The sequence below is a fragment of the Corylus avellana genome, chromosome 8 (genome assembly GCF_965113065.1).
Source record: "Corylus avellana chromosome 8, dhCorAvel1.hap1.2, whole genome shotgun sequence".
Lineage (NCBI taxonomy): Eukaryota > Viridiplantae > Streptophyta > Magnoliopsida > Fagales > Betulaceae > Corylus > Corylus avellana.
In genome coordinates, this window is record NC_142497.1 from 5,660,580 (window position 1) to 5,679,759 (window position 19,180).

At 35.3% G+C, this 19,180-nt stretch overlaps 1 pseudogene across 1 annotated transcript; it reads left to right on the plus strand.

The window, feature by feature from the left end:
• The first annotated feature begins 8,927 nt into the window (after positions 1-8,927).
• On the plus strand, positions 8,928-18,373 carry LOC132162799 (pleiotropic drug resistance protein 2-like; annotated as a pseudogene). Its single transcript, XR_015913009.1, has 19 exons — positions 8,928-9,286; positions 9,974-10,094; positions 10,178-10,266; positions 10,458-10,542; positions 10,937-11,227; positions 11,302-11,392; positions 11,879-12,779; positions 13,318-13,482; positions 13,651-13,754; positions 13,897-14,056; positions 14,158-14,238; positions 14,855-14,985; positions 15,111-15,443; positions 15,552-16,014; positions 16,332-16,465; positions 16,568-16,795; positions 17,067-17,238; positions 17,344-17,598; positions 17,829-18,373. The product of XR_015913009.1 is annotated as a pleiotropic drug resistance protein 2-like (transcript).
• Positions 18,374-19,180: the final 807 nt, after the last annotated feature.

Below are 19,180 nucleotides of genomic sequence, written 5' to 3' on the forward strand. Positions count from 1 at the left end.
TATTCAAAGATTCTCCGGATTACACACTTTAACGTATTTTTGGGTGTGCTTGTTGGCCAAATCTTCGTCCATATAATTCTCATAAACTGCAACCTCGATCTGTGCAGTGTATTTTTTTGGATTATAGTATACGTCATAAGAGTTATCAGTGTCTCAATCTCAAAATTGGTCGTCTTTACATATCCAGAGATGTTGTTTTCAAAGAAAACATATTTCCCCTCCAAACTCCTTTATCCATTGAAACACAAAATCCTTCAGATAATACCCATATCTACCCAACAAATCTTATTGTTATCCAACAACCTCAATCTCCTATGTCTGACACCTACCCTTATGCAATACCCCTCAAATCTAGAATCCCACCCATACACGGCAATACCCTTGCAGTTAGAATCCCACCCGTACAAGGTAATAATCCTCCAGCTATAGTCCCACTCCCACCTACACACGACAATAACCCCTCAACTAGAGTCCAAACCATGTGCCCATCCATTCCTCTCTCCACCTAACCCGTGACTTATCCTTCTGCACAGCCCACGCCACAAACTACACCAACTCATGTGCCCAATATTCTCTCCTCAACAAATCCCACGTCTCACGTGCCGTTGTCCCCTGTTCAACAACCCCTCCATCACATGTCTTCATCCTCTTCTCCAATTGCCGAAACTAACCCAAATATCTCTATACCAGTCGTACTAGTAAATAACCATCCCATGCTCACACGAGCAAAAAATAATATTACCAAACTAAAGCCCTTCTCTGATGGTTCCACAAGATACTCATTCCCACATGCTCTCATAGCTGACAGTGCTCTCAATGTAGGGGTGTCAATACGGTTACGGTTAGCAGTTATTGGCAATAACTGCTAACCGTAACCGCCTTAGCGGTTAGTAAATTTCATTAACCGCAACTGCTAACCGCTAAGCGATTAGCGGTTAGCTACTAACCGCCGGTTAGAGGTTAGTGAAATAGGTAACCGCCCGCTAACCGCTTTTTCAAAATTTGTCTTTTTTTTTTTTGCTTTTTTTACTACAGTAGCATTTTTCACCCTCATTTTTTTTTGGTTGTATTTTTAGTGTCTTCTTAGGCCTAATTGCTATAGAAAGAGCCTGTATTGAAAAATAAAAAATATTTGACCCCAAATTTACATTTACTTGTACTTTTTTTTTTTTTTTAATATATTAAATCATAACCAGTTAACTTTAAAAAAAAACACACACACACACACACACAACATGTAAAATAAATTAAAAAAAAAAAAAAAATCAACACAATATTTAAAAAAGGTTCAACACAACATATAAAAGAAGTTCAAATAAAACATATGATATATATGATTATATGTCATATTATATATGATTATATGTATTATTTATTATTATATAATCATATGATTTAATGATCAATTCATCATGTGATATAATCATATCAATTATAGTGATAACATTACTAAAATTAGAATGATAATATATTAATACTTCAATTGTGTTTATAAGTAACAAATTGTTTAATACTTAATTTGATATTATATGAATCACATTATCATTGTACATTAATACAGCATACATGCTGTTATTAAAATAACAGCATGTAAGCCGGATCCTAAAATTATGGGAGAGAGATTTAAGACAATTAAGTGGAGATAGAGGGAGAGAGAGAGAGAGAGAGAGAGAGAGAGAGACAAAAAACGGTTGAAACACAAATTATGGGAGAGAGTTAGCACAATTAATTAAAAAAAAAAAAAAAAAACTATTGAAACACAAATTATGGGAGAGTGAGAGTTAGCACAATTAATTGTCTTAAACCAGAGAATTAGTTTAAGACATTTAAGTGGAGATAGAGGGAGAGAGAGAGAGAGAGGGAGACAAAAAACGGTTGAAACACAAATTATGGGAGAGTGAGAGTTAGCATAATTAATTAAATGTCTTAAACCATAGAATTAGTTTAAGACATTTAATCAAAAAAAAAAAAAGTTTAAGACATTTAAGTTGAGAGAGAGGGAGAGAGAGAGAGAGAGAGAGAGAGAGAGACGTGGGAGATGGAGTTAGGGGGGACACGTGTCGCAATTCTAAGCATTCCCTATGGGAGAGTGAGAGTTAGCACAGTTAATTAAAAAATTAAAAAAAAAAAAACGAATTCAGATATAAAATTATGGGAGAGAGATTTAAGATAATTAAATGGAGATAGAGGGAGAGAGAGAAAGAAAGACAAAAAAACGGTTGAAACACAAATTATGGGAAAGAGTTAGCACAATTAATTAAAAAATAAAAAAACGATTGAAACACAAATTATGGGAGAGTGAGAGTTAGCACAATTAATTGTCTTAAACCAGAGAATTAGTTTAAGACATTTAAGTGGAGATAGAGGGAGAGAGAGAGAGAGAGAGAGAAAAAAAAAACGGTTGAAACACAAATTATAGGAGAGTGAGAGTTAGCATAATTAATTAAATGTCTTAAACCATAGAATTAGTTTAAGACATTTAAGTTGAGATAGAGGGAGAGAGAGAGAGAGAGACGTGGGAGATGGAGTTAGGAGGACACGTGTCGCAATTCTAAGCATTCCTTACGTCAAAACTCCGCTTTTATATATATATATATATATATATATATATATATATATATATATGATAACATATACAGATTTATAAATTTATAATATACATTGAAACTAAGTTTCTAGATACTTAATTGTTGTATTAGTATAAATTAGTATACTTATGAGTTATGTCATATTATATATGTATAATTTGTTATTATATAATCAAATGATTTAATAATCAATTGATCATGTGATATAATCATATAAATTATAGTGATAATATATTAATACGCAAATTATGATTTAATTATCTAAAAATAAAAATAAAAAATTTAATTTAATAATCAAGTGATTATGTTATATGTACAAATATTATTATAATTATAATTATAAAAAATATTATATAAAAAGGCGGTGACGGTTAGTAAACCAAATAACCTTTAACCGCTAACCGCTAGGCGGTTATAGCGGTTAATACGGTTAAGCGGTTAACGGTTATAATAGTTAGCGGTTAGCAGGCGGTTTCTAACCGCCCGCATTGACACCCCTATCTGAATGTTATAGAACCCACATGCTATACACAAGCCTCCATGGATCCTCACTGGAAAACGGCTATGAATTCTGAGTTTAATGCACTCTTACAAAATAATACTTGGTGTTTAGTTCCTGTTTCTACAGCCAAGAATTTAGTTAGATGCAAATGGGTATTTCGTATAAAAAGGAAGGCCGATGGTTCAGTTGATCGCTACAAGGCATGATTAGTGGCAAAAGGATTTCACCAACAAGATGGAATCGACTACTTAGAGACCTACAACCTGGTAATGAAACTAACAACGATACGTTTGGTATTATCTATTGCAATTTCATTTGGTTGGTCACTTAGGCAAATTAATATTCAAAATGCCTTTCTACATGATAATTTATCTGAGGAAGTTTGCATGTCATAACCCCTGGTTATGCCCACCCTCAGTTTCCCAACCATGTTTGTCGTCTTAAGAAAACCCTTTATTGTCTCAAACAGGCACCACGGGCTTGGTTCTCCAGATTGAGCAATAAATTACTAGAGTTTGGTTTTAGGGCTTCAAAATCAGATACCTTTTGTTCATATATAAATCTGCTGCTTGTACTATATATGTTCTTATATATGTTGACGACATAATTATCACAAGCTCAGTTGCATCAAAAATTGATAATTTACTCCATAGCATGGCATCTGAGTTTGCAGTAAATGATTTAGGTGAGTTAAATTTTTTTCTTGGCATTGAGGTCTCACGGCTACCAGATGGTGTTCATCTCTCTCAGCATCATTATATACTAGACATTATACAGAGTACAAAAATGGCTGATGCAAAACCTGTTTGCACTCCGATGTCTACTTCAATTATTTTATCTGCATTTGATGGTGAGGTATTTTCGGATCCCACCCTCTACCGAAGTACGATTGGTGCCCTACAATATCTGTTTATCACTCGACACGACATAGCTTTTACAGTGAATAGATTGTCACAGTTCATGCACAAACGTTTATTACCTCACTGGCAGGCTACAAAAAGGTTACTGAGACATTTAAAGAAAACTATTCATCTTGGTTTAAAAATTCGGCAATCCACAACCAATAAACTGCAAGCATTCATTGATGCTGACTGGGCTGGGTGTCAAGATGACCGTCGGTCTACAGGGGGGACTGCGTTTTTCTAAGAAAAAATCTTGTTTCATGGAGTTCTAAAAAGCAAACAGCAGTGGCTCGGTCAAGTACGGAAGCTGAATACAAGGCACTAGCAAACACAGCAGCAGAATTATCATGGTTAAAATCTCTTTTATGCGAACTAGGGATCCCTGTCTCCCATCTTCCAGCCTTGTGGTGTAACAACATAGGCGCCAAGTATCTCTCATCCAATCCTGTTTTTCATGCTCGAACCAAACATGTGGAGATCGACTTTTATTTTGTTAGGGATATGGTAGCTTCAAAATCTCTAGACATTCAGTTTATCTCATCCAAAGACCAAGTTGTAGATATCTTTACCAAGCCTTTATCTTCAATCCGGTTTTCAAATCTACGAGACAAGCTCAAAGTTGTTACACCCCCATTGAGCTTGAGGGGGAGTGTAAAGGATAAATACTCTCATAAGATAATTTTCAGTCTTATCCCAACAGACTCAAGATAACAAGCTGTATTTTAGATTATGATAAATTACATATTTGAAACTTTATAGATAGATTACATTATCTCTTATCTCAAAGAGAGTTTATATATTTGAATTGTAACGCTCTAGATTATAAATATCATTAGCCTATGCTTGATTAAAGTAAAGTAGAAAATATTCAAATTCTCTGACTTTACAAATAGTGAACACTGTTCAACTGTCATTAATTAATGACGATTTATTGTTCAACCACTTAATGATGGTTGAATAGATTACTGTTCAACCATCACCAATTAATGACGATTGAATAGTGAACACTTTTTAGTAGTCATTAATTAATGATGATTTACTATTCAACTGACGCTATTAAAAAATAGTGTTGGTTGAACTTTAAAATGACCTTTTTTAGTAATTTTTTTTTTTTTTTGTAGTGACTTAAGAGTGTGTGTTTTTTATCCTAATCAAATATGGGAAAAGATTAGAAGAAAAAAAAAATCAAAAAATGTATGAGTTTTCAATAATAAACTCAAAACGGAAAAAACAACTCAAAAAATAAAACCAACAAATAAAAAATAAGACATAAAAAAGTCGTACAAGACAGTTACATAAGCAAAGCTACTTAAAGTAATTCTTGGTTCAGTTGTAGTGATTATAAAAATATCAAGTGGATAATCAGGTGGAGCTGGACCCACAAATTAATTTGATTGGCTCCGCTGGTCAACCTTTCTATCGTGGGAATCTAATGCTCTTCACCACAACAACGATTGGACGGCGTGAAACCCACGAAGCCGCGGGAGAGGCTTACATACAGTCTTTCTAAACTACCGCAATCTGCGGTAGTTTAAAAGGACCGCTGAGATCTTCCTAAAGGTAACTTTAACCCTTTAACCCAAAGCTACGGTGCTTCTCTTAAAAAAAAAAAAAAAAAAAATTGACGGCAAGGAAGATCCCGTTAAGTACTCCCATCCAAACGTTATCTCTCTTCTCTAAAGGTAGAAAACCCAAAAAATTTTTAATCAACGCCGGCCCTACTGAAGACTCCAAAAGCCATGACCTTGGACTCTTTCTTTCCAACTACAGAGGTAGTCAATCACTCTCCTGACAGGTTAGTTCCAATGCACCATCATCATTCATAATGGCAAGACATGCCAAAATCAACCAAAACAGTGTGGCCCATCTCCCATTGTGCTCTTCACTGTGCACCTTATTGGCTTATTGCACGACTGGCCAACATTGCAGACTTCTGGGCAGAGGCGAGGACTCCATTTTTGGGTAGAGTTGTTGCGCCACAACCCCTAAGAAATCCTAGGTCTATCAATATTGGGGTTTTCTACCCATAGCGACAACAGGATTGGAAGCATAAGAAAGGTCACCGTCGTTTAAGGGCTACCGGCGTCGACAAGCATCAAGAGGCTGAAGATTTCATCGATTTTGGGTTTTTCTACCCATAGCACACCAGAGAACAGAAAGAGAGAGAATTCAGAGAAGTTTTGGAGACGAGAGAGATGCGAGTTAACGGGCATCTTCGTCAACAAGTACCGAGAGGCTGGAGATTTTGTCGATTTTGGGCTTTTCTACCCATAGCACACCAGAGAACAAAGAGAACTCACAGAAGTTTTGGGGAAGAGGGAGATAACATTTGGCTGGGGAGTACTTAACGGGCATCTTCCTTGCCGTCAATTTTTTTTTTATATAAAAAAAAGCACTGCAGTTTTGGGTTAAAATTTCCTTTAAAAGATCTCAGCGGTCCTTTTAAACTACCGCAGATTGCAGTAGTTTAGAAGGACTGTATGTAAGCCTCTCCCCGAAGCCGCTATTTTTCTTTGACTGGAACGCGTTGCAAGTATAATTTATTTATTTATTGCTGCGCAACCCCTCAAAAGTCAAAAGTCATGCAAAACAGTTGCATGGATTGCGTCCCCTTTCGTAGTCAAATTTTGTATTCACTCACGCAAATTTAGACGTACGGATGATTGGGATTTTATTATTACAGACACAAATTAACATGTACGGAAGAGATATCTCTTGTAATTCACGAAATATATATATATATATATATTTTTTCTATTCAAATGAAATAGAAAGTATTTATTTAGCACATTTAAAAGAGTAATATTGTCTTTATTTTTGGAGGGATAAATTTTTTGGACAAGTTTATCTTCCTAAATGTACTAAATAAATACTCTCCATTAAATTTGAAAAGAAGAGATACAGTTTTCGTAATCCACACACTTGTCAGAGAGTAGGGCGTTAAAAAAAATGTAAAAAAAGAAAACGGTGATAGCTCCTAGTTTTTGAATAGGGATCCCTTTTATCATTTAAAGAAAAAAAAAAAAAAAGGTTCTCAAATTACGAAATTTAGACCGTTTTCGAGTATCGAACAAGTTGAAAAAAGTTAACTATTAAACTTCATGTTATAGTTAAAAATTGAGTATAATTTTTTATTAAATTTTTGCCTTTTATGTTGTCGAAAAGCTTTGAGCAAAAAATTGTCAAACATTTTAAAAATAAATTTTTTTTGGGTGGTCTTAATAACATATCATTTTTTTAATAAGTGGTATCTTTCGAGCCGTTTGAATTTTTCACTCTAAAATATATAGCAAGTACAAATTTTGAAAGGAGATAAATGAAAAATGGAAAAGTGAAGTGTCTCATTAATATTCTATGAATTGCTTGTACTATGAATTGCTGGAAAAGTGAAGTCTCTCATTAATATTCTATGAATTGCTCTCATTAATATTCTATGAATTGCTTGTACTATGAATTGCTGGAAAAGTGAAGTCTCTCATTAATATTCTATGAATTGCTTGTACTATGAATTGCTTGTGCTATAAAGTAAAGTGTCTCATTAATACTCTATGAATTAGCTCCTACTCTTGTAGGAGTCTAGGACCAGTTTTCCTAATTCTCACGCTTGTCAGAAAGTAGAGCATTAGGGAAAAAGCCATAAAAAAAAAAAAAAAAAAAAAAGAGAAAGGCTTTGTTTGATAAGTGTTTTTCCATGATTTTGGCACTCTATTCAACTCACTTTTTTGTTTCTTTAATATTTTTATTTTTATTTTTTTACTTCACATCTATCATTTTTTATTACTATTTAAATAAAAAAATTACTACAAAATAAAATCTTTTCATTTTTTTATACCAAGCATTCTTACTTTTTCTTTTTTAAAAAAAAAAAAAATTTTACTTTTTTTCACATCCATTACTTTTTGTTACAGTATCGAACCAAAACCAAAATAAAATCGTTTACCAAACAAACCCTTGGTGAGAGCTCCTAGTTTTTATTAGGATCTCTTTTATCATTTTTTTTTTTTTTTAAAAAAAAAGGTTATTTAATTACGAAATTTAGACCGTTTTCAAGTGTCAAACGCCTTTGAAAAAGTTACCTAATAAACATATGACAAGTTATAGTTAAAAATTGAGTATATTTTTATAAGGTTTTTGTTTTTTATGTTATAGAAAAGTTTTGAATGAAAAACTGTCTTTTGATTTTCTAAGCATTTTAGAAATGAAATTTTTTTGGGTGGTCTTAATAACATGTCATCTTTTTAGTTGGTGATATTTTTCAACCCGTTTGAAATTGTAAGAATCTTAATCCGTATTTTTCACTCTAGAATAATACTCTAGATAAATGGTATTTTTTAATTTCTCATATATTTCCTACCTCTCATATATATAAAATTTATTATTAAATTTATACGACCCACATGATTCAATATATATATACATATATATAGCAAATAGCAAATTTGAGAAGGAAATAAATGAAAAATGGAAAAGTGAAGTGTCTCATTAATACTCTCTGAATTGCTTGTCGTCTTGTAGGAGTCCCACTTTCACCTACAAGGGAAAATTAATTAAACGAAAACTCCGCTAACCCACCCCCCCCCCCCCCCCCCGGAAAAATCCTATAAATAAAAAAGAAAGTATTACAGTCGGAAAGGAACTATGAAAAACCAAGCTATAGAAACCTCTCTCTCTCTCTCTTTTTCTTTTTCCACGTTTTCTCACACACCAAACGCACAAATTCTCAAAAGCGTGGAAATATTGAAAACTTATAATCTCTACGCTTCATCAAAGGCTTCATAAGTTTGTGTATAGTTAGCATTTCATTGAATATTCTTTCCAGAACTCCAAGAGTTGTTCATGATCATTTTGCTAAGCTGGGTGACAAAACTTTTCAGCATATAGTGAGGATTTAAAAAAAAAAACTTGAGGTTTTGGTGACGGGTGGAGGAGTAAAAAATGGCGGCGGCATTGGCCGAAGACGACTTGGCGAGGCAGACGAGTAGTAGGAGTTGGCGATCGGCGAGTGTGAGAGAGATGTGGAATGAACCGGACGTGTTTCAGAGGAGCAGCCAGCGGCAGGCGGCGGACGATGAGGAGGAGCTGAAGTGGGCGGCGATAGAGAGGCTGCCGACGTATGATAGGCTGAGGACAGGGATGCTAAGACAGGTGATGAGCAATGGGAGGGTGGTGCATGGTGAGATTGATGTCACAAAGCTTGGCGCTCAAGAAAAGAAGCAGTTGATGGAGAGCATTCTCAAATTTGTTGAAGAGGATAATGAGAAGTTCCTCAGGAGGCTCAGGGCCAGAACTGATAGGTTGGTTTCTATATATGATCTTTTATTTAGTAGACTGTTATCGACCGTCGTATGATTATGGTGTGATAGTGAAAATCGGCATTTGGATGATTCTTTTTACAAGCTTTTCACGTCGTGCCATTCTAATTTTACGGCAGTATACTAAATAGCATTACTCGTATGTATATATGTTTGTATGTTTTCTTCTTTGTTTGGGTGCTGGGAAAATGGAGAACATCAAAAAAGGATTAGATGTTGAATCTAGTGGTTTTTGGTTTTGAAAAAAGAAAAAGGTCAACTCTGGTAAGGCAAAAGTTGTAGCAGGCAAATCGACTGGCGTTTGGTTCTCACTTCTTTTCTTTATCCATTAATTATTCTCTGCAATTGAATAATAGGTGTTGAAGAACAACTCAAGTCAAAGCATTATTAAGGGAGAAATATTTCTTCTCTGCAAATGATTTTCTGCTTTGTTCAGTCTTAGTACATCCATTAGTACCTAAGAAAACATAAAAATCCACTTGGTTTTGCCTAGTACAACCATTTGGAATTGCTGAGGTGAAATCAGGCCATTTATTGGGGAACATAGGACTTAGAATTCTTTGGCTTCTGTTTTTCCTTTTGTTTTTATTCTCTGTCGACAGAAGCAAACGTTAACGATTTATCCTTCCAATCTAAAATATTATTGACTGTTAAATTTGTTGGAAACAGGGTAGGAATAGAGATTCCCAAAATTGAAGTTAGATTCCAGAAATTATCGGTTGAGGGAGACGCGTATGTTGGGACCAGAGCACTTCCAACTCTGCTTAATTCCACCTTGAATGCAGTAGAGGTAATAATTTCTCTCTTGTTCTACCATTCTGCTGGTAACTTTCAATATTTTCTTCATCAAGTTATAATTTATAATGTGAGCAGGGAGTTCTTGGAACCATTGGACTCTCTCCATCAAAGAAAAGAGTTGTCAAGATACTCCAAGATGTGAGTGGCATAGTCAGACCATCAAGGTATGTTCATGAATTCTGTAGGTGCTGCAGTGCTAGTGTCTTTTGCTGTGCAATCTCATATTTATTATATATGCTAAAACCCCATAAGAAATTACGTTGTTAATACTATTTAAGTTCAGTTGCTAATGTTCTTTTATTATTATTATTATTATTATTATTATTATTATTATTATTGATTTATCCTTTCTCAGGATGACATTGCTTCTAGGGCATCCTGGGTCAGGGAAAACAACATCGCTGCAAGGACTTGCTGGGAAACTGGCTGATGATTTAAGGGTTTGTCCTTCTCTCCCCCCTACATATTATGTTTCTACTACTAGCACACATAGCCAAGTAGTTTTTGTTAGAATATATGATTATAATCAGATTTAATTGTATTCAAATCATTCTGATTACATATCATCTCACATCTTTTAGATAATCAGATTTGATTGATTTGATATTATGTCCGCCTATTATATTTGTATCATCTTCACCTACCCCAATTCTCTTATAAATTGGAGTAATTTGTAACATAAATCAATCGAGTACTAAAAGTAAAAATGTCGCCCTATTGGACTATTGTCTAGTGGTGGACGAATGTGTCTAACTCCGATCCACCTGTAAATCTTTTGTTTTTGTTTTCTTTATTTCCTTATTTCTTCAGTTTTGACATGTATTCAATGAACAGGTAACTGGGAAAGTCACCTACTGTGGTCATGAATTCAATGAATTTGTACCTGAAAGGACCAGTGCTTACATTAGCCAGCATGATCTCCATTATGGTGAGATGACTGTTCGTGAGACATTAGATTTCTCCGGACGTTGTCTAGGAGTTGGTACCAGGTATGAAATGCTGTCAGAGTTGTCTAAACGGGAGAAAGAAGGGGGAATTAAACCAAACCCGGAGATTGATGCCTTCATGAAAGCTACAGCTATGGCCGGACAGGAGACAAGTTTGACCACAGATTATGTTCTCAGGGTTCGTCACTTAGCTTGTTGGTTCATTTTTTTATTTTTCTTGTATGCTATATAACTCATGGTTTTCCAATGCAGATACTTGGATTGGATATCTGTGCTGATATCATGGTGGGAGATGACATGAGAAGGGGTATTTCTGGTGGACAGAAGAAGCGTGTAACTACTGGTATGTGTTAATAACATACAAATTTTTTGAGGGATCTTCATATAGGAAGAGTTTCTGGCATAATACTGTAAATCACTTGTCCGAAAAACTTAAGCCGAGAAGAAATGTTAACACTACTTCAGTTCTAATACTATATTAAATAACTTCTTGTCCCAAAAGTTGAAGTAGTTAGAAACAATGTTAGGACATCTGTTCTAATACAATGTTAACTCAATACTTATCTCAAAAGCTTAAGCTGATAGGAAATGAGAAACACAAAGTTGCTAGTTTCACACTCTGAAATTTGATATGTGTGATGAATAATTTCTATAATTGTCTTAGATGTTGAGAATTAATTTTCGAGTTAATTTGTGTAAGAAATCCATTCTGTCTATTTGATTTATGTTATTTTGTAATCTTCTTACACTAGCTGTTAATGTGGATTGAAAATAGAAGACAGAAAACTATTTGTGAATTTTAAGCTGGAAGTGTTTGTATTGAATGCAGGAGAAATGTTGGCTGGACCAGCAAAAGCATTATTCATGGATGACATATCAACGGGGCTGGACAGCTCCACTACGTTTCAAATTGTCAAGTTCATGAAGCAGATGGTTCATATCATCAATATCACCATGGTCATCTCTCTCTTGCAGCCTGCGCCTGAGACCTTCGATCTTTTCGATGACATCATTCTTCTTTCCAATGGCCAGATTGTCTACCAGGGTCCGCGTGAGAATGTTCTTGAGTTCTTTGAATACACAGGCTTCAAATGTCCAGAGAGGAAAGGTGTTGCAGACTTTCTGCAGGAAGTAACTTCCAAGAAGGACCAGGAACAATACTGGTTCAAAAGGAACCAACCTTATAGATATATCTCAGTATCCGAGTTTGTAAGGGCCTTTAACTCCTTTCACATTGGCCAACAACTCTCTGAAGATTTGAGAATTCCTTATGATAAATCCAGTGCCCATCCTGCTGCTTTGGTGAGAGAAAAGTATGGGATCTCCAACATGGAACTCTTCAAGGCTTGCTTCTCTAGGGAATGGCTACTGATGAAGCGCAACTCATTCATATACATATTCAAAACTACTCAGATAACAATCATGGCTACGATCGCATTGACTGTGTTCTTAAGAACAGAAATGAAATCTGGTCAAATAGAAGATGGAGCAAAATTTTTGGGAGCACTATTTTTCAGTCTCATTAATGTCATGTTTAATGGGATGGCAGAACTTGCAATGACAATTTTCAGGCTTCCTGTGTTCTTCAAACAGAGAGATTTCTTATTCTACCCTGCATGGGCTTTTGCAGTGCCCATTTGGCTGCTTCGAATTCCAATTTCACTGATGGAATCTGGTATTTGGATCATTCTTACATATTACACAATTGGGTTTGCACCCGGGGCTAGTAGGTAAGTACTAAATATTTGTTCTCCTAGTGTTAGCTTTTGGGAAAATTTCACTTACACCTAAATGTTTTAGCACTTTTGCAATCATACTCTCTTTAAAAAGTTGCAATGTTGAGTTCTCGTGTTTTAAAAGTTTGCAATGTCACCGCTCCGTTAGGATTTTCTGTTAAATTCTAATGAAGGATGCCAAAATCTCCAAAATACCCTATCAAAAAATGCATAACTACAATCATAGAGCTTTTTTTTTTTTTTTTTTTTAATTAAGGGTAAATTTTTATTTTTATTAGTTTTGTAGGAGTATTAGGGACATTTCACCTGTTTACCGTCTGTCCTAAACCCTAACAGTAGGGGTAGCATTGCAAACTTTTAAAACATGAGAACCTGATATTGCAACTTTTTAAATTGAGAATGATTGCAAAAGTGCCTAAACATTAGGAGTAAGTGAAGTTTTGCGTTAGCTTTTTTATGCTTAATGAACGTTGGAATATGATAGTTTGACAAATGAAAGGTTCTTCTGTTGACATATGTCCTATATGTTTAGGTTCTTCAAACAGTTCTTGGCTTTCTTTGGCGTACATCAGATGCATGGCACTCTGCCTCTTTCGATTCATTGCAGCCGTTGGAAGAACACAGGTTGTTGCAAATACACTTGGTACCTTTACACTACTAATGGTGTTTGTGCTTGGAGGTTTCATTGTTTCCAAAGGTTAGAATTCTTCTCTGTTCACTGTTAAGAGTATTTTGTCATCAAAGTAATTTGTTGCCTATACCCATCTAATACCAGGATTGTTGTGAATCTTGAGAAGATTACATTGAAAAATTTCTATATAATTTCTTATGTTCTAAGATATTAAATTCTCAACTTGGCACACAGATGACATTGAGCCGTGGATGATATGGGGCTACTACATTTCTCCCATGATGTATGGACAAAATGCAATTTCTATTAATGAGTTTCTTGATGACAGATGGAGCACTGTAAGTTCTTCTGAAGGATAGAAAAAATCTTTATGATTTGCAGTGAATTTTATCATCTCAATTGAATTCTCTCCACACTTGTTAAATTCAAATCTGCACTCAATGATATATGCTTAGTATCTTTGTTATTTCTTTTGTACAGCCTGTGCTCAACTCTAGTCAACCAACAGTTGGAAAGACCCTTCTCAAGGGAAGAGGCTTGTTTACTGAAGCATATTGGTATTGGATTTGTATAGCAGCACTCTTTGGGTTTTCTCTTCTTTTCAATTTTCTTTTCATTGCAGCCCTGACATTCTTGAAGCGTAAGTGAATACTTTGCACTTGTTATATTGGTTTTTCATATGGCAATGACATTGAGATCCATGTGCTGACTTTTTGTTGTTTCCTTTCAACTCAATGTCAGCTCTCGGAGATACCAAAGCTGTGATTCTGGATGATGAGTCCCAAAGCAAGCCCAAGCGACAATTGGAATCCAATTTAGAAGGTTTGTTACACTATACCTTTTTTTTAAAAAAAATTATTTATTTATTTATTTATTTTTATGTATAATAACTTGGATGTTTGCACTATTCTTGAAGTAGCCATTTGACATAAATGCTACGGATTATCTATCAAATTCAAAGGTAACAAGAACCAAAGTGTAACACTACACCCCATTAACACACAATATTGTCCGCTTTTAGCTCCCCCAAACCAGACTTCCCAAGAGATCACCCATCCTGGTACTACTCTCACTTAAGCTCGGTTAACTACAGAGTTCTGATAGGATCGTGACCATCACAGCTTTAAAACACGTTATTGTCATAAAGGGTGTAAGTATACATATAATCACATCTGCATCTCCATACTCAAGCGATGTGGGACGCCACACAAAGTCTTCACCAACCACATCATGTCTCTTCACCACTGTTGGGGCATCGAGCATGATATTAGCAAGAAAAGCATTATGTGATAATTATGGACCGTTCATCACCACTTGCACCATTCTTCATCCATGTGATCCTGCTGTAGTACTAATTTTACTGCATATGCCTTTAAATCTAGAATGCTAGCGCCACCATCAAATTATTTTGCTAGTCTAATAATAACAACCATTACAGGTATTGATATGCAAGTGAGAAATGCTCAAGGAACTGCCAGCTCTGTTCAAACTAAACGAGGAATGGTTTTGCCTTTCCAACCCCTTTCACTTGCTTTCAACCATGTGAATTACTATGTTGATATGCCAGCAGTAAGTCACTTTTTTAGCAGGAATATATATTGAAGTGTTTTTCTTCATATTTAAAGAACAGAAATAATACAAAAAAATAAACATTTCTTTGATGTTTCTTAAGAAGAACTTTGTCTTCTTTTCAGGAAATGAAGAGCCAGGGGGTTGATGAGACCCGACTACAGCTGCTGCGAGATGTTAGTGGAGCTTTCCAACCTGGTATATTGACAGCATTAGTTGGTGTCAGTGGTGCTGGAAAGACTACCTTAATGGATGTCTTAGCAGGAAGAAAGACTGGTGGATATATTGAAGGAAGTATTAGCATCTCTGGTTACCCAAAGAACCAAGCCACATTTGCTAGGGTCAGCGGTTATTGTGAACAAAATGACATCCATTCCCCGTATGTTACTGTCTATGAATCTCTGGTACACTCTGCCTGGCTGCGTCTTGCTTCGGATGTAAAGAAAGAAACACGAAAGGCATGTTTGTCAAACTGATTATCATATTACTCTATAGTTTGTTTTGAATATGAGAAACTGAATCAGATGGACAATAAAGTTGATAGGTGATTTTCTTGATTCTTATAGATGTTTGTCGATGAAGTTATGGAGTTGGTTGAGCTTAACTCATTGAGGAATGCTCTAGTTGGACTTCCAGGAATTGATGGTCTTTCAACTGAGCAGAGAAAGAGGCTCACCATTGCCGTGGAGTTGGTTGCTAGCCCCTCCATCATCTTTATGGATGAGCCTACATCAGGCCTTGATGCTAGAGCTGCTGCTATAGTCATGCGTACTGTAAGAAACACAGTGGATACAGGACGAACTGTTGTTTGCACAATTCACCAACCGAGCATGGACATATTTGAATCATTTGATGAGGTATGGTTTATTTAGCTTGTTCAATCCATTATATGCTCTTGTATGCTGTTACATCATTTCATGTGTTCATATTGTCCTATGATTGCAGCTCTTCTTGATGAAAAGGGGAGGACAAGCAATTTATGCCGGACCTCTTGGTCTCCATTCTCACAAACTTGTTGAATACTTTGAGGTGAGTTCCCATTTTTCTTGAATGCTTGATTCCAGTTGTTCTTGTTGTATAGTCAAGAAATCTTTTGACACCAAATTCCATAAAACACTTAGCTGAACTTCTTTCCAACATGTTTTTGTTGAAGCTTCCAGCAGTCTATTGTCATACTATTGCTAGTTCTAGTTGCATTATCAATGTTGGATCCCTTTAATGAGAAACTCCTTTTCTTGAATTAGATTGTTCAATTCAGACTATTCTTGACAATTTTTAAGGATTATGAAGCTTGTTCTCCAAATTTACTACGCACAAGTTTGACTAATATTAAGAATTTTTTCCAGGCTATCCCAGGGGTTCCCAAGATCAAAGAAGGATACAATCCTGCTACCTGGATGTTAGAGGTCAGTTCTACTGCAGTTGAGGCTCAACTTGACATTGATTTTGCAGAAGTTTATGCCAACTCTGACCTTTACCGGTGAGTAATATGAGGATTTTGTTTGTTTTATTCTCTCTTCTATGGCCAACCTGTCTGCATCGGTACTGATTTGTCACTGAATTTTTCTTTTCAAATCTTCAGGAGAAATCAGGAACTTCTCAAGGAGCTAAGCACTCCCCAACCAGGTTCCCAGGATCTTTACTTCCCCACACAGTACTCTCAAAGCTTTATAACTCAGTGCAAGGCTTGTTTCTGGAAGCAGCATTGGTCATACTGGAGAAACTCACGGTACAATGCAATTCGATTTTTCATGACGATTGTTATTGGTATTCTTTTTGGTGTCATCTTCTGGAGCAAAGGAGACAAGATGTAAGTCTAAAATTTTTCATACTAAATTTCATTTCCTTTGTTTCTATGAGATTATGCTCCGTCTAAATTCACTTTTAAGAGTATGTTTTCTGTTTTGGGAATCAACATAGAAACAATTATTAAATCACTGCTTATCCCAAAAGCTTAAGCTTACAAGAATGGATGTATTTAATCATTTAATTAATATTCTAACAATAATATCGTACTTCTTGTTTCTTACCGGCAACTTGGGTACTTATATGAAATCATTTGCATCTTATTTTGTCAATAGGCACGAACAGCAAGACCTGACTAATCTATTGGGAGCTACATATGCTGCTGTTTTTTTCCTTGGAGCTACCAATGCTTCTGCTGTGCAATCTGTGGTGGCAGTAGAGAGAACTGTCTTTTACCGTGAAAGAGCAGCTGGAATGTACTCAGAGTTGCCTTATGCATTTGCTCAGGTAAGAGATTGGAAGTTGTTCTGAGTTAGTCAAATCTTTTGTTCTCTTGAAAGAATATATAAATGCATTCTGTATATATTCTGATGGGCAACATTTTTGCTGCAGGTGGCTATTGAGACAATTTATGTTGCAATTCAATCGTTTGTGTATTCTCTTCTTCTATACTCAATGATTGGATTCCAATGGAAGCTGGAAAAGTTCTTGTATTTCTACTACTTCATGTTCATGTGCTTTACATACTTCTCAATGTATGGGATGATGGTTGTTGCACTCACTCCGGGCCATCAAATTGCTTCAATTGTCATGTCCTTTTTCTTGAGCTTTTGGAACTTGTTCTCTGGTTTCCTCATCCCTAGGCCGGTACGTAATTTCAAAACCAAATCTTATTTTCATCGTCGTCATGCACGACAAAATCAAACCATCCACATCGGAACAATAGAAACAGAAATGCTATTCGAACTCCTTTTACACTTTTAATTGCTTACTCTCTAATGTGACTGTTGTTAATTATGTCAACTTTCTAATTAGTTTTGAAATAGTCTTTCATTGTTACTGCATTAATCATAATAGTTCATGCTTTGTCACTGCAGATGATCCCCATATGGTGGAGGTGGTACTACTGGGCTTCCCCAGTTGCTTGGACAATCTATGGACTTTTCACATCTCAAGTTGGTGACAAGAAGAATTTACTTGAAATTCCTGGTTCAGAACCAAAGGCTGTAGATGAATTCGTTAAGGACTACTTGGGTTTTGACCATGACTTTCTTGTCCCTGTAGTCTTTGCCCATATTGGTTGGGTGGTCCTCTTCTTCTTTGTCTTTGCCTACGGCATCAAATTCCTTAACTTCCAAAAGAGATGAGGAACTTTCTTGTACACCAGAGAAGCTTTTTTTTTTTTATTAAAAAAAAAAATTAATGAGTGCACCATGGAAGCCTTAGAATGTAGAGATTTACATATAGATATATAGTTGAGTCTAGCTACAAGAAGATGAAAAATGCTAGGCTTACAAACATATTTTGCAAAAAAAATTTTACAAAGTGATGTGGCACAATATGATTGGGTTTCTCAAAATTTGAATTTATCTCATATCCAATCATATTGTGCAACATCAGTTTGTAAATTTTTTTTTATAAAAATTTGTTTGTAAGCCTAGTATTCCTTCAAGAATATATATATATGCCCCTCCGAGCCTTTTGTACAATATTACGGGTGATTCAATATACAATCTTATTTTCAACATGGAATTAAAGTACAAGTTCCTAATCACCTTTCTCAATTCTTTTCTCTCTCTCTCTCTCTCCGCCATCTTTTTTCAACATCCTCTCCGGTGCCACAAGTCTTTTTGGCAATCTAATAGCTCTACTTTCTTTAGATCTTTCTCTTCTACACATTGTTCAAGGGAAGAAACCCAACTCTATCACCTCCTACATGGAGTAGAAGAAGCAGTTTTAAGGTGTGTTTGAGATTATGATTTCATAGGCAAAAAGTGCAATTTTAAACGAAATCACGAAAAATGAATTATTCAGTATTGTGTTTTAAAAAAATTGTGATTTGAAAACACAAAAAATCTTAACTGTGTTTTTAAAAATCAAGTTTTCAAATGGCACATTTAAAAATGTTATTTTTAAATTGCACTTTTTGAAATCGAAAACCCAAATGGACCCGCTTTTGGTTGTTGTGAGGTAATGGCCCAATGAAAGGTTTGGACCAAAATAATGTGTTTTTCTAGTGCAGCTTTGGGCTCAACCAGTTGGTCCGAGGATGAGATCTTTTAAAAAAAGAAGGTCTACTGCACCTTTGTGACTTTAATTTCCTTCAAAGAGAGCGAATTTTTGTGCCTCCCAATATGATTATTATTATTATTATTTTTTCATTTTTTCATATATATATATATATATATATATATATATATCAATTTCACCAATTCTTATCATATATACC